Below are 15,934 nucleotides of genomic sequence, written 5' to 3' on the forward strand. Positions count from 1 at the left end.
TCAACAATTAATAAATGACTTCATGAAACTAAATGTTCTTTAAAAGCAAAAGACACCATCACTCAAGTTAACAGACAGCTTACAGAATGAGAACAAATACTCTATCAGCTATACATCTGACAGAGGATTAGTATCTGGAATATATATTTAAAAAATAAACATTGAGAAAACCCAATTTTTGAAATGAGGCACAGAATTAAACAGTGTTCTCAAAAGATGAAATATAAATGTCTGAAAACCATTTTTTTTTTTTAATGTTCAACATCCTTAACCATCAGGGCAAATTAAAACTACTTTGAGATTTAATCTCATCCTGGTCAGAATGGCTAAGGAAAACAAAATAAAACAATAAATACTAGTATGCATGTAAGGAAAGGGGAAGACTTACTCACTGCTAGTGGGAGTGCAAACTTCTGTAGCCACTATGGAAATCAATGTGGAGATTCCTCAAAAAATGCTAAAAATAAATGTACCATATTATCCAGCTATATCACTCATGAACATTCATAACTGCTCGTTCATGTTCATTGCTTCTCTATTCACAATATCTAGGAAAGGGAAACAGCCTTGATGTCTGTGATAGTTTGAATGAAAATGGCTCCATAGGCTCTTTGGGAGGTGTGACTTTGTTGGAATAGGTATGTCATTGTTGGAGGAAGGATGTCACTGGGGGTGGGCTTTGAGGTCTAAGAAGTACAAGCCGCCTTTTTTCATCCTTTTTGCAGCTAGAAACTATACCTAAGTTTCGTTGTTCCAGTGAACTCTCAACTGTTGTCATGTTTGCATTCAGACACTATATAAGTCCACCACTAATATTAGGAGCTGCAAATGAGAATCCCAAAAGTATTGGAAATGAGTAAATGAAAACAAACATACTTGGATTTGAGGTGAAATCGATGAGTAGTTTTGAAATAAGATTGCTCTAGCACCATTAGCATCACCTGAAAACTTGCAAGAAATTCAAATTCACATGCTCACACTGGACCTGAATTAGTAACTCTCAGATAGAATTTGATGGTGTCCTGCATGAGGACACCCAAGGACTTGAGTTTACCACCCCCCAAGCTTGTAAAGCATATAGCTATACCCTGGCTATGTCTGTATCTCATTACTTCTGTGGAGTGGGTCTTCATGATGAATCACTGGGATTCTTGTCAGGTTTAAGTCTTAGCTAGGGTAGAATCTACAGGCCACATATCTTCTTTATTCACATAAGGTAAAACAGGTGCTAGAGTAAGCAGGAACTCATTGTTCTAAGCTCATATAGTAACAAGACCCACAATCTTAATAATGTGCCTGAACCATTTGTATTATTCTATTTAATAATTTGTGAAGTGAATGAATTAGTAATCACTAGAGTCATTTCCAGCTCAAAATTCTATGGCCAACCTCATGGTTTTTGGATTTAGAAAGTAACCAACATTTGAAACAATGGGTAAAAGTAATGCATGAGAGAATGTAAATAATATTACATCTTTCATTATTACTGTAAGCCCCTTGAGGCATGTGAGTGGCCAAGACTCACCCCTTGAGGACCTCCAACTGCCAGGCTTTGTCCACAGAACACTCAAGTCCATTAGGACCAGACCCATCCCCTAGCAGGTGACCAAGCCCCACCCTATAGAGCAAAAAGCCCAAGATCAGGCCACAAAACCCAATGAATCCTAGGATACCCTGGAAAGCTCTGCTCCTAAGAAACCCTATACAAAGCCTACTTCTGGCTCCATTCTTTGCTGCTTCTCTCCTGAGCAGAGGGAGGCACCCTCCTGTATCTTTCCCAATAAATTTCTTGTGTGAGGTTTGTTGTACAATGTGACTTTGTGGTATTCCTTGACTCCTGACTGATTTTCTCCTCTGAGCTGTAACACTTAAAATTACAAATACTTTTTTTACTGTATAAAATGAATATATAAACCCTACTTTACGCCTGGACTCCACTGTTGCATGGGATAGTAAGAATTATTACAGTCTACCAAATTTAAATGCCCTCTGTTTAGTTAGTTCAGAGCAGAAATGAATGGATATCTGTTAACTAATATTTCATTAAATTCTTGGTCTAGTATGTGTCATGCATATTGATTTCTAGGTTTTGTGCAGACCTGTGCCCCATCTTCAAGAGAGCCTGAGATTCTAATGTCAACATCAGGGATCTACAGTTTCTTAAGTCAGAAATTCCCCAGGGAAAGGAAGGATATTCGAAAGGGACCCGACAGCTAATTGATTTAATTGAGAGCAGATGGAGCTCCAAGATGCTGAATGACTGAGGAGGAGGTCTTTTTTGCAGAAAAAGCAGTAAGAGAGAGTAGCGAACACAAATACCTGTTTTCCAGTTGTGTCTGCCTGATGACATTTTGTATTCCTCCTTACATGTGTATTCCATGCATAGCATTTGACAATCACTAAATCAGTAAGAATGAGTCAATTTGTTGTGACTAGAATGTAACATTATTCATTGTTTTTTGTGATTGTTTTACATATATATAATATGTTGAACATATTAAATATATATAACATGATTTAGTCAGAGTCAGTGACCATGTTGAAGCAGTTTCCTTATTCTTGTTCAGAACTCATTTGACCCAGTGTCTTTATTTAGAAACAATGCATTAGAGTGGGCAGGGACCTTAGCAATTATGCAGTCCAAACTTCTCATTTACCTGTGTCTAAAAATGGAAAAGACAGAAAAGTGGATAGGCATATGTGGATATCTTTGGTTTGTTGCATAGCGACAGCTGTTGATTACAGATCTCTAAAATTTCTTTAAAAGGCAGCATAATGTAAAGTAACAAATGTAGACAGTATAGCCAGACCTGGGATGAAGATTGGCTCTGTTAGTGGTCACATTACTAAATTTCATTGTACCGTGGAGATAAACTCATTTCACAAGATTCTTGTAGGACATAAAGTTGCAATGGAATAGTAGTAGCACCTGCTACAAAGCCTGGCTGGTACTCAGCAATCAAATCTAAGAGTCTCCCACATAAAAGATGTTGTACCGTTCAACCATATACATTTGTACTCTGAACATAGAAACACATAGAACCAGAAGACCAGAACAGAGAGCAGAACAAGTTTGAAAACTCATTTCCAAAAAAAAAAAAAAAAAAAGAAAGAAAGAAAGAAAGAAAGAAAGAAAACTCATTTTCTCCTATTTTATCTGCTGTTGGCCCTTTGATAGTCACAGGTTTGAGATATTAGGATTAGACCTCTGAATCTCAAACCTAGATTGCCAAGCATAACTGATTTGTTGATACTTCCTTTCTCTTTGTTCTTTGCTAGGATTTGAAAAGGAAGCACACTGAACACTTGGATAAGATTCCTTAGAGCAGTGGTTCTCACCCTTCCTAATGCTGCCGCGACCCCTTCATATAATTCCTTATGTTGTAATGACCCCCAACCATAAAATTATTTTCGTTGCTACTTCATAACTGCAATTTTGCTACTGTTATGAATCATAATGTAAATATTTGTGCTTTTCGATGGTCTTAGGCGACCCCTGTGTAAGGGTCATTCGACCCCCCCCCCCCCCAAGGGTTCTCAACCCCATGGCTCAGAGGCAGACTCTGTAGTCAGGCACACATGATTATTGAGTAAAGGTTTTTTCAGAAACATAAGGAAAGAAATGAGAGAAGGTGGATAGTGGAGGGAAAAGCAACACAGATGACACGGGCTTGGATAAATTCTTGTAGCTCTGGCATGAATCACTCAGCAGAATCATCTTGAGGCAAGAAGGTCAGTATGCGGGAGGAGCAGCCTGGGTGTTGGCTCCCATTAGACAAAGCCTGCAACAGCCGGGCCATAGGCAGGAAGCACTCAGAGCTTTAGCAAGTAGGTGGTGAAGTAGGCAAGGGGATCGAACTGGCATTGTAGTTTCTTTGCAAGGTGGTTTTCCCAATCTGTTCTTTATTTGCATCCAAAATCTGCCAAATTATGGTTTCAAAAATTTATAGGGACATAAATTTGCTCAACTCTGCCCACCAAAGTGTTGGGCTCAGGCACTTAGGTGGTGGTGGTAGAAAGAGTTGTATGTTGCTAATTCCCACAAGAGCTTTGAATAGCATAGTGATACCCAGAAGCCTAAGGTGGCGAGAAGGAGCTCTGTCAGCTGCCGCTCAGCAGGGCAAGGATGGCGATATACACAAGTGCTTAAGGAAAAAGAATATTTGAGTAGACATTGTCCTTTCACCAAATCAAATCATGGTTTTTCTCAGCTCAATGATTACTGGAACTTGACATCACTTACTACCAGTGATTAGTAAAGCATGGCCTTTCATGAAGCCCCCGAAGCCCTGGAGGCTTCTGCTCTATTAAGGTTTACATTCTTGCCGTCAGTTCTAGCTTTCTAACATCTGAGACTCTGAAAAAGGAACTTAAAAGCTGCTTTTGCTGAAAGAGCCTTGGCTCCTTACTTGGGCTCACAGTGTAACCAAAAGCAGGATGAAAGCCGGGCACGAGTGTGCTTATTTTGTGTCTGTCTATTCCCTTTACTTGTGCTGCAAACACAGAGCTATGTTGTTGTCTTTCAGCTTTCCTTTTGGGTCACCTTGGGGATCCCCAAACACAACCTTTGTAGAACAGACCACCTTTTAAATGAGAGTCATTATCTACAAAGGTGAGGTCATACTCTGGAGCAAAAGCGGCCATCTTCAAGGAACCAGACTGATTGCCCTCCAGGCATGATACTGATAAGGACAGGTGGGCCACCCTGTAGAACTAGAATTGAGACAAGATCAGCCAGACCACAGCTTGGCCAGGACTGCTCAATCACGTATTCTAGCCTCTCAATTCTTTCTCTTCTATAAGTACTTCAGAGGTAGACTTGGATTTTTTTCTTCCCAAAGTGGCTGCATTGAATAAATCTCCCTTTTCTGTTTTTCACCATCACGTGTCACTTTAAATTGGCATATTGGGGACAAGTAGCCTAACCTAGCTTTGGAGGGGCTTTCTAGAGGTCAAGGTGTTGCCCCCAAAAACCCTAGTTACAACATTAGAGAAACGTGAATATCAAAAAAGAAAAAGAAAGTCATTTGACGTACGATGTGTTGATTGGGTTTCAGTTGAGAAGTCACAGAATATCTTATGTAGTATAAAAGAATGAATTTAATCCAGAACTTTATTTTCATAGATGATAGGAGGGAGGCCACATGGAGACCACGAAGAAACTCAGAGATCAGCAAGAGGAGAAAGTCACTGCGACACTGAAGCTGGACGAGAGCTGGAGTAGCTGAGTAGGAAGTAGATGCTTAGTGGTTTATGCAGTGGACTCCTGCAGGAGGAAACGCATTAAGGCAAGAAGAGAGAAAAGTTTCCTGGCTTCTTTCTTTGTCTGGTCCTCCAGTATCCTGCTGGAGCCCAGGGGCTTAGCCCAGCGGGAATGCACCTTACTTACATGCTGGGAAATGTGCTGTGTAGGGTCAGACCCTCTACAATCCACGTCAGAGCAGAGGGAGGTGAGAAACCACTACAGCAGGGAAGAGTCAAGGACAGATGCAGTAATGATTGCTAAGATAACAGTGGGGGCTGCATTTTGGCCTTCTGACTTCCCAGTAGCCAAATGCCATTCAGAGAGAGTAGCGTGTGTCCTATCTCCCGATTCCTTTCCTTATGGCTCTTCAGAGTTTCTGTTCATGACTAGCTTTTTAAATCATGTGTTGATAACAAGATTCTATATGTGATGTTCCTCATGCATTTCCTGTAATTAGAGACCTACTCTTCTGTAAATTTCACGTCCACAATCCCAGACAGTAGTAGCCACCTTTATATTTTGTTGCTTTACCCTAGCCACAGAATACTGACGGAGGAGGGTATACACTCAACCCTTACCTGGGCAATCAGAATTGTCTCCCTAGATCTGTGAATCACATGCACTATATATGTTATGTTTGCCAGATACTAATTGCAGTAGGCTGGGACATGGAAACTTGGGGAATATGCTCTGACTATTTTCTGTGCGCTAGAATGAATGAGGAAGCAATTTTAACCCAGAAAGCACAATGGAATAAACTTACAGGAAGAGGCAGAGAAGGGGGGAGAGTCAAGTGAGAGCCGCCCAGAGCTGTGCAGTTCCAGGTTCCAGTTCTTCAGAAGACCTGCTTTCTTCACTTTCTGCTCCCAGTTAGGAGAAATGCTGTGCAAATATTCCATGGCCTACACAAATCCTCCTTTATTTTCAGCTTTCCCGTCACATACAAGCAAAAGGACCCTTACCAAGATAATGTTTTCACAAACAGTTTAAAAATTAAACTATGGAGCCAGGCAGTGGTGGCGCACGCCTTTAATCCCAGCACTCAGGAGGCAGAGCCAGGTGGATCTCTGTGAGTTTGAGGCCAGCCTGGGCTACAGAGTGAGTTCCAGGAAAGGCTCCAAAACTACCCTGAGAAACCCTGTTTCGAAAAACCAAAAAAAAAAAAAAAAAAAAAAAAAGGTTATGGGCTATGGGCCAGTGAGATGGCTCAGTGGATAAAGGCACTTTCCACCAAGCCTGACAACCTGAGTTCCATCCCTGGGACCCACCTAGCAGAAGGAGAGAATCCATTCCTGCAAGTTGTCCTTTGACCTCCACTTGTACGCTGTGGCACATATGCACCCACACACATACACACACATGAGCAAGTAAATGTCACCAAGGACTTTATTACAGTTAAACTACACCCCCATGGTTCCCTTTTCCTCTAAGAGAGTGAAGAAGACAAGTGTGTACTACTGACCATTTTCCAGAGACACTCCCGTACTGAAATGATTTTGCACTGATGTTAGTCTGAAGAGAACAGCTAACAGGGCACCAGAACTGACTTGACGTGTTGACCCAGTTCTTATGCAATGATGGCATGGATACACATACCCCTTTATAATATTTGACGCATATGAGAAGAATGTCACCCCTTCAAGATTTCCTGTTTTAGGACAAGCCCCTGCCACTGATAGACTTAGCATGTCTTAAGGGACTATTGACAGACCACTTTAACATATGGCCTTATTCTGCTCTTGCCTCCACTCCTAAATTAGCAGTTGTGTGATCATTGGATAAACAGGTTGAGTCATAACTGAACCTATTGTCATATCTATCAAAAGAGCTGCATGTATTTTTAGGCACCTCAAAACACTGGCCCTCCAGAAATGTTTACAAAGTACCTGAGTCCTATGCCCATTGTAATTTATAGTATATTTCCTAGGAAATCATTTAGCTAATCAAGAACCTAATATATTTACCACTTCCGGCTTTACAGGTCCTTTCAGCATGATGTTATTTTAGCAATGAACTAGGATGATGCCAAGATGATAGATGCTCTAGGAGAGTGACCTTTGCACTACAGTGAGCGGTCCCATGTCTTACCATAGCCTTCTGATAAATGCCCCTTTGCCCTAGTTAGCTTGGGTCCGTTTCTGTTGTTTTTAAGTAAACTGCATGTGTAATTATTGCTGTTTATTTCCAGTGGGAGACTGATTTATAGTTGTGTGATGGCTATTCTTTGTCATCAACTTGACTACATCTGGAATTAACTAAAACCCAAGTGGCTAGGAACACCTGTGAAGGATGTTTCCTTAATTAAATCATATGAAGTGGGAAGACCTACTTTTAACCTGGATCTTTTGAGGTAGGAAGACACCTTTAATCCAGATTTTATGAGCTTGGGAAGATCCACCTTTAATCTGGGCCACACTTTCTGCTGACAGCCTATATAAAGGACATGGAAGAAGGAAGTTAGCTCTCTTTGCCTGCTTGTTCTCACGGGGTAGTCCACTCTTTCACTGGCATTAAAGCCTACTTCTTCAGCATTCTGGTGTGTACTGAAGACCAGCTGAGACATATAGCTTTATGGATTGAACAACAACTGTATTCTTAAGACTTTTTGTTGGATAGACAGTCATTGTTGGATAGACCACAGCCTGTCAGCCATTCTAATAAGTCCACCCCTCCCCTCTCCTTCCCCCCTCTCTTTATTCTGTAAGTTCTGTTCCTCTAGAGAACCCCGACTAATACAATTAGTTCTCAGGCGGCATACTTTATCTTCTGTATCATGCTTTAAATAGAACACTACCAGGATAGAACTCCATAATTCTTTGAGATCCCTTGTAATTCTTCAAGTGGATAAAAGAAACTTGAACAACCAGCTGGTCTGCCTTCTCCATGCTCACTGGGAGATACACTAAGTTTCTTCAGACCTTTTGTTTTGCTATACTCCAGATTTCTCTGTATCTTGCTCCATCCAAAGCTTCAGGCTTCCCTCTTTTACTTTCTGTCATTAAAAAAAAATCTATTGGTTCTTTCTTATAAATGTATTGTGTAAGTGTGTTCAAATACCTCTCACATTAAAATAAAACTATTTCTTAAAATAACTAAAAAATTTAAATCAATAAATGAACTACCTTGGCTAGTTATTAACCTGTATTTTTCCATGCATAGACAATTTCTAAAGAGTAATCTACCCCCTCGTCCATTTTTTCTTTAATTAAGCAATGTAATCTTATTTCTACCACCAATATTCCATTAACTAAGAGCACTAATGATGACTACAAGATCATTAAAAGTGTTTAAGACTTTAGTTATGTGGCATTGATAAACAACAGTTTCTTCTTTGCATGCTCTCTACCATTTATCAATATGATGTCTGTTTCTGATAATCAAATGTTCACTCACTTTGTCTTCTCTGTGGCTTTACATCTTAAATGTTGATAACCATGGAATTCTATCATCTTGCTTTTTATTTGGCTTTGACTATAGAAGGCCCAAAACAGTATTTCATGAGAGATCAGTTTGTTAATTCTACTTGACAGAAGAACATGTCCTATGTACCCGACTCTACATTGAATGCCTTAGGTACATTCTCACTGAATTTACCCTTCCATGGCCTTCTCCAGGCTTTATTAGTAACATTTTTCCAGTAACTCGCACAATGTCAACAAGAGAGCTGATTCAAGTCTGCCTCTGTTGACAGCAGAACCTACACTCTTATCAGTAACCATATTAATGGCTTGATTCCCAAATCTCTTTCCAGATATCTCTCCTGAGGACTAGAGCAGCAGCCGCAAATTGATAGGCCTCTCAATGGCATCATATAAAATATGAACTAATGCACTTTATCCCAAATCATTCCTTTCTGGTATGCTATATCTTATTGAACACCAAATACCACCAAGCCTTACAATTAGAAGCTTTAAAGTCACCCCATTCTCCTATCCCTCACACCATCCCTGTCTTTCAATTACCAGTTACCAAATCATGTCAAACGTACTTATTTGCTTTTTGCCAATACTTCTTTTCATTTATTCTTACAACCCCAATCAAACCTTGTTGAAAACTTAACTATAATCCTGTTTTTGGTATCTATATACTGCCCCCAATTTATCTTGTATTTTATGAAATGTATAGGTATTTTTTCTTAAAGATGACACTGTTCTGCCTAGCACATATTCTCAATATGAATTTTGAGTAATAGCCAAAGAAATATGCTAAAGAAGAGAGGAGTGTGTGTATGTGTGTGTGTGAGAAAGAGACAGAGACAGAGACAGAGACAGAGAGAAACAGAGATTTGCAGAGCTCTAAGAACTATCTCATATTCCTGTGGCACCTTGGTTCCTTTTGTGATAAATAATCTTGGGTCTCCCAGTGCTAAACACTTGAATCATGACTGAGATTTCTTTCTGTTCCCACACGTTTGTCTATAAATGTCAAAGTTATCCCCTGAAGCCAGATAAGTGACCTCATAATTCTCTTTCCTTCCCCGGATCTTTTGTCAGCTACCACTTTTCTCTTTAATCTTTGCTTCTTTTCACTGACGCTCCTGATATATAGAAATCTTATATGCAAATAAATTTTTTTTGAAAGTGACAGTGGCATTTAAAGACAGATACACATTTAATAATAGTGCCACATTGCCCAGAAAGAATATATCATATTTAAATAATTTGATCAATACTCTGCTCATTCAAAAGTACATTAAATACTTAGAATCTACATGTTTTGAACATATTGTTCTTCATTAAAAGTTTATTTAGTTTTTAAAAGTTGCCAATTTTCCTTGGAAAAAATGATTTCTAGAAAATTTTGGTTTTAATTTATGCATCAATGAGAGAAATAATTATTTCTCTGTGGATAATAAAAGATGGCAACTAAGAGCTGATTTGTTTACATTTTTGATTTTCTAAGTAAGTTGAGGCAGGTAGGAAAGTGGGGGCCGTGTCAGTATATATAAGGAGAAGAATTCACAATGTACAGGTATATATTAGAGGGTTGTTTTTTTTTTTTTTTTTTGAGACAGGGTTTCTCTGTGTAGCTTTGGGCCTTTCCTGGAACTCACTCCATAGCCCAGGCTGGCCTCGAACTCACAGAGATCTACCTGGCTCTGCCTCCCGAGTGCTGGGATTAAAGGCGTGTGCCACCACCGAGGTTTTTGTAAGGCAAGGATTTAAAATGAAATCGCACATTCCAAAGAAAATTCATCGCTTTTTACAGCACCAAATATATGTTGATTTGATGGAAAATGTAGGGAGAAAAGGACCTATGGTCTAATTTTCTAATATCTACCCTTTATTTCCCTTCTCGGTTTCCATAAATTTCTCAGAAATAATGACTGCTAATGAAATGACTTACCCATTCAAAATTAAAACAACCAAAGGCAAATGCTTGTTTAGTAAAAGAAAATAGGTTTTTTAGATATTTCATTTATCAGATGCGTGGAATCACAGAGCAACTGCTTTTGTGATCAACCTTTCTACAGTCAACATTTCTTCAACCATTTCACAACCTCAACAGTGCATGCCTTCCCCTTGATCATCACATTTATTGAAACCAAGACTATGAGTGAATCTACTTTCTACCTAAAAATAGCAAACAAGGCACTCCTGCTTCCTGAATAAGGCAAGCATTGTCCCAAGGACATATGTTCTCTAGATGCATTCACGCTGATACATCCTGTCATCTTTCATGCTGCTTAGGTTCTATTTGCAGTTGTTCTTCCTTAAGCTATTTTCATTTCCTTCCCAACATATTTCCTACAAGGCCAACTGCTGGTCGTTCCCTTCCTTGCCTCTTGCTGGGGTTCCATCATATAACTTATTCTTTTGTAACAACTAGACCCTATTTTCCCCTCTTTCCAATGGTTCCTATAATCCCTAGTTGAAAAGATCTATTGCACCCAGCTTTCTCACAATTTATGTTCTGTTCTAAAGGACATTATGTTTGTATTATACCTAGTAGGAAAGACTTTTGACTGTACTTGCTACAGAACTCTCTGAGCTGACAAAAAAAAAAAAAGAAAAAAAAAGCCTTTTTCTTATCTTCAGTAATAGTTGTTTTTGTTCTCTTGATTTCCAAAGCGCATGTGTCTGTCCTCCATTACCAATATAGAATACCAGCATTCCAAGAACCACAAACAGCAAAACCCCTAATTACACCCCATTTAGCTACTTTCAAAACCCAGTAAGAGATGAAGCCTTTACAGAAGTTTTCAATGAGGTGCTCTCCCCTGGACTCCCTAGGTAGCCTAAGTTTGTCTTTTTTTTTCATTGAATTACATCCTGGGAAGGCTGCATGGCTGTACCACATTAACTTACATCTCTTATAGAACCAAAACGCACTAAGGTATAATTTAAACATTCTGGACTTTAATAGATGATTGCTATTAAATTCACCTCTATACAGGTTATTTTTATCTTTTTATAATGCCATTGTGGGGGATATTCTAGGGTAATATAAGTTAACACCCTCTCTGTAAAAGTGCAAAATAAAATACTTGTTTTGAAATTTAGTTGCGGAGAGTGAGTGGGCCTTCCAGCAGCTTTGGGATGATTTCTTTCCTGTTAATAGCTGTAAAGCATTGTGTCTCTCCCCTATTGCCTACCGTATGACTGTCTGCCAGGATACTAACAGCAAAATCTGATGCACAATGACGTGAGCACTTTTCAAATTTTCATCACTTTTTATAATGCCTTCGCAACATTTGGCCTGTCTTTCTATACCTGAAAGAACAATTTGTTGTATAACAAAATCTTTGTTTATACTAACAAATACCTTTGAAAAAGTCTTGGGTTTGGTATGCTAGATACATTGAATTTTTTTTTATTACGGTAATTTAAAATCACCGACATGAAAAAGTTGTTATGTGTACTTAAGATGCATTTCACATATTATCAATGCAACATGTCACGTGTTAGAAAACAGTCAGCTGTGTTTACCTTCAGCATTGGTTTACATTGTTGTCCTGGATATGGTTCTGATTTCCTTTTGTTGTGGTTGTTTTTGAGGCCTGGGTATTGAACCTAGGATTTGGGGCATATTGGGCAAGTACTTCTACCATTGAGCTATATCCTTAGCTGAGGACCGAACCCAGGGCCTTGCACTTGCTAGGCAAGTACTCTACCACTGAGCTAAATCCCCAACCCCTATTGTATGTATTTTTAGTTTCTCAAAATATCTTTGTTAAGGAGATTCATGAGTGTAGCTGGGGGATATCTAAGTACAACTAGTGTAGCTTAAAAGTAAAAGAAGGTGAACCTAGTCTATTGGTTCTTATACCCAACTGTCAGTATTTTTCTATGTAGCTTGGATTCACAAGCAGGATCTCCCCATATGCTAACAACTCCAACTAGCTCCAGGATTTACAATTACCCATCTATTTCATAAAAACAAAGGAACAAGATGACAAACATCAACACTAAGAGAAACTCTCTTCAAGGGGTGGAAAGATGGCTTGATGGTTGAGATCACTTGCTGCTCTTATATAGGACCTGAGTTCGGTTCCCAGCACTGATGTTCTGTGGTTACATCATCCAGTAACTATAACTTTAGAGGACCCAATGCCATCTTATGGCTTCACTGGGTATGTGTACACACACACACACACACACACACACACACACACACACACACACACAAAATAATAATAAAATCTTGAAGAAACAAAGAAAATACTTCTCTTTTCTACTTGTAGAGTAAGAGTCTGAACTCAGGCTTTCCTTGTCTGTAACATGTACATGCTGGTTACTAACCTATTCACCATTGCAGGCCACTTGCAATGTTCTCATAGATAAAACTTAAGGCATGCATCCTGGGAGCTTGGTTAGTTCTGCCCATACTACACACACTTCTAAAGCAGTAGATAGCTTTCTAAAAGGAAAATAGGCTGTGGTTACCAGCAGTCAGGAAAATGAATGCTACATAAAAAGTGTCATGTATGTATCATAAAACAGGGATGCCAGATTGAGAACAAGAAAGCAGGACACCTAATGTAAATTTCAAATAGAAAACAGCATAGTCTTTAGTATTAAGTACATCCCCTTTTGAGTTTGGGAGAGTTTATACTTAAAAAAATTATTTTCCATTGATTTAAAATTAAAGTTTAAGGGGCTGGAGAAATGGCTCAGAGGTTAAGAGCACCGACTGCTCTTCCAGAGGTCCTGAGTTCAATTTCCAGCACCCACATGGTGGCTCACAACCATCTGTAATGAGATCTGGCACCCTCTTCTATATACATAATAAATAAATAAATCTTTAAAAAATTAAAGTTTAATTGAATATTGTATACTTTATCTGGTACTCCTAATACCAAGTATATAAATAAATTCAGTAAGCAAGTTAGAGTAAATAATTTTATGTCAGGAAGTCACCTGAGTCTATATAGAATTATGAATTATACAAATATTGCATGATTGCAGCAAAAATAAATGTTAGGTTTATGATTAAAATTACCATTATCAAAAACCACAATTTTGACCTCAATAATTTAAGCGTGTGTCCTCATGTTTTTTCATGGGTTTCGTTGATAAAATTTAAGTATCTCTGTTTCCTATCTGTTTGTCCATCTGATGAAGACCTATTTTAGGAACACAGGTTTGCCTGCTGTGGAAGAATACGTGACTCTGTGTAGACATTTGTTTTTGTCTCCTGGGCAATGGCTGCTACAAGGCTGCCTTGATTCATCTTGGGAGCAAGTGTCTTGGGATGTTATTAAGAGTCTCGGAATGTATTTTCCTCATGTCACGCAGCAAACTTGTGGAAGGCAGGCAGATTCATCAGTGTCTACCCGCACCACCCCGATCTTTCTAGGAACACTTTAACTGCCATCTCTGTTGCATGTAGTCTGGGTAAGAAATGTCTATATAGGAAGAGAAGTATATCTTTAAACAGGCAGGTATGTGACCAAAGTCAGCCAAGCAGACACTTTTCCATGAAATTAGAGTTTTACAAGGAGACATTAGTCCCAAACCAAAGGAGAAACTGATTTATCCCAGCGGTGGTTTTGGTGGTTATCTGGGGATAGTGGTCTAAGCTCCTTTTGGTTATGATACTAAGCAAACAAAGGTACCCTCATTTCTATTCTAAGATTTGTATGAACTTTCCAATTTTTCTATGAGTTTTTCTTTTTATATACTAGAGGGCTTTTATTGAGACTCACAAGCCTTTCTAATTATATGGTATATCATTTTTGACACTTTAAATTATATATCAGTGTATAAATCCAACATAACAATCAAGCAATGTTACAGTAGAATTTCTGTGACATAGTCACAATGAGGACACACAATGAAGTTTTAAACCTATGTTTGTTTAGTCTGTTATTTCCCTTAAGGAGAACTATGGGTTCAAGTAAGAGTATATTCCTTTGTTAACCTGTCTCACTGAATCAAGTGTCTACTATGTTCAAAATATAGTGTAATAATGTTCATTAAGAACATGGTTTTGAATTTCAAAAAGTTCACACTGCAGGTTGTATTCCATAGAAGGTCAATTCTGAGATAGAAGAGTGACCATAAAATCTATACTGTGGAAGAGAGGAGAGTGAAGCAGGAGGAGATCAAAGTCGGCCTTGAGTAATGAAACAAATCCAACAGTAGTTTTGGTCCATCCAGGGGACTCTCTGGAGACGTAATGGTCCTTCAGTGCATTCTCAAGACGGCAGTAATCATTAATGAGTGATTGGCCAGCAGCCAAGAAGGGCACAGCCTTGAACAAAGGGGCTATCTGCGACCAGAGGAATCCTGAAGGTACTGGCAACTGAAAACTGTTTGCCAATGATCCTTCAATTATCTGGAACAACAAGTTCTGGAGAGAAGATCTGAGTGATGGGTCGCTGTGTCCACTGCAGTTGGTCATCTAGCACAAGGCATTCTGAGGTGCAGACATATGACTGCACTACAGTTTCAAACAATCCTTTTGCAAAGAAGCTCATCATAAGAACAGCTACCTCAAATGCATATAGGAAAGAAGTCTGAAAACAAACTCAAATGCTTACATTAGAAGGCAAAACATGGTATGTAGAGTAGTGTGCTTTTCTTTCTTTCTTTCTTTCTTTCTTTCTTTCTTTCTTTCTTTCTTTCTTTCTTTCTTTCTTTCTTTCTTTCTTTCCTTCCTCCCTCCCTCCCTCCCTCCCTCCCTCCCTCCCTTCCTTCCTTCCTTCCTTCCTTTTTTTTTCAGAGACAGGATTTCTCTGTATAGTTTTGGTGCCTGTCCTGGATCTCCCTCTGTAGACCAGGCTGGCCTCTAATAGATATCCACCTGGCTCTGCCTCCCAAGTGCTGGGATTAAAGGTGTGCACCACCACCGCATGCTTTTATTTCTTTAAACAACATAGTTATTGAAGAGACAGGGCTTTGATAATAGTGTATGCAGCATTGGGAGGCTGATGCAGGGGATCCAGACTAGGCTACATAGTAAGACTCTGTCTTAAAAACAACTTAACAACATAACAAGTTTTTTTGTTTGTTTGTTTTGTTTTTTTGAGACAGGATTTCTCTGTGTAGTACTGGCTCTCCTGGCTGTCACTCTGTAGACCAGGGTGGCCTCAAACTCACAGAGATCCTCCTGGCCTCTGCCTCCCGAGTGCTGTGATTAAAGATGTGTGTCAGTACAGCCCAACTACAAGTGTTTTTTTTTTTTTAATAAAGGCATATAATTACACAATACAGAGCAAACACCAATTGTTTGAACTGCATAAAT

The sequence above is a fragment of the Peromyscus eremicus genome, chromosome 3, assembly GCF_949786415.1.
Source record: "Peromyscus eremicus chromosome 3, PerEre_H2_v1, whole genome shotgun sequence".
NCBI classification, from domain to species: Eukaryota; Metazoa; Chordata; class Mammalia; order Rodentia; family Cricetidae; genus Peromyscus; species Peromyscus eremicus.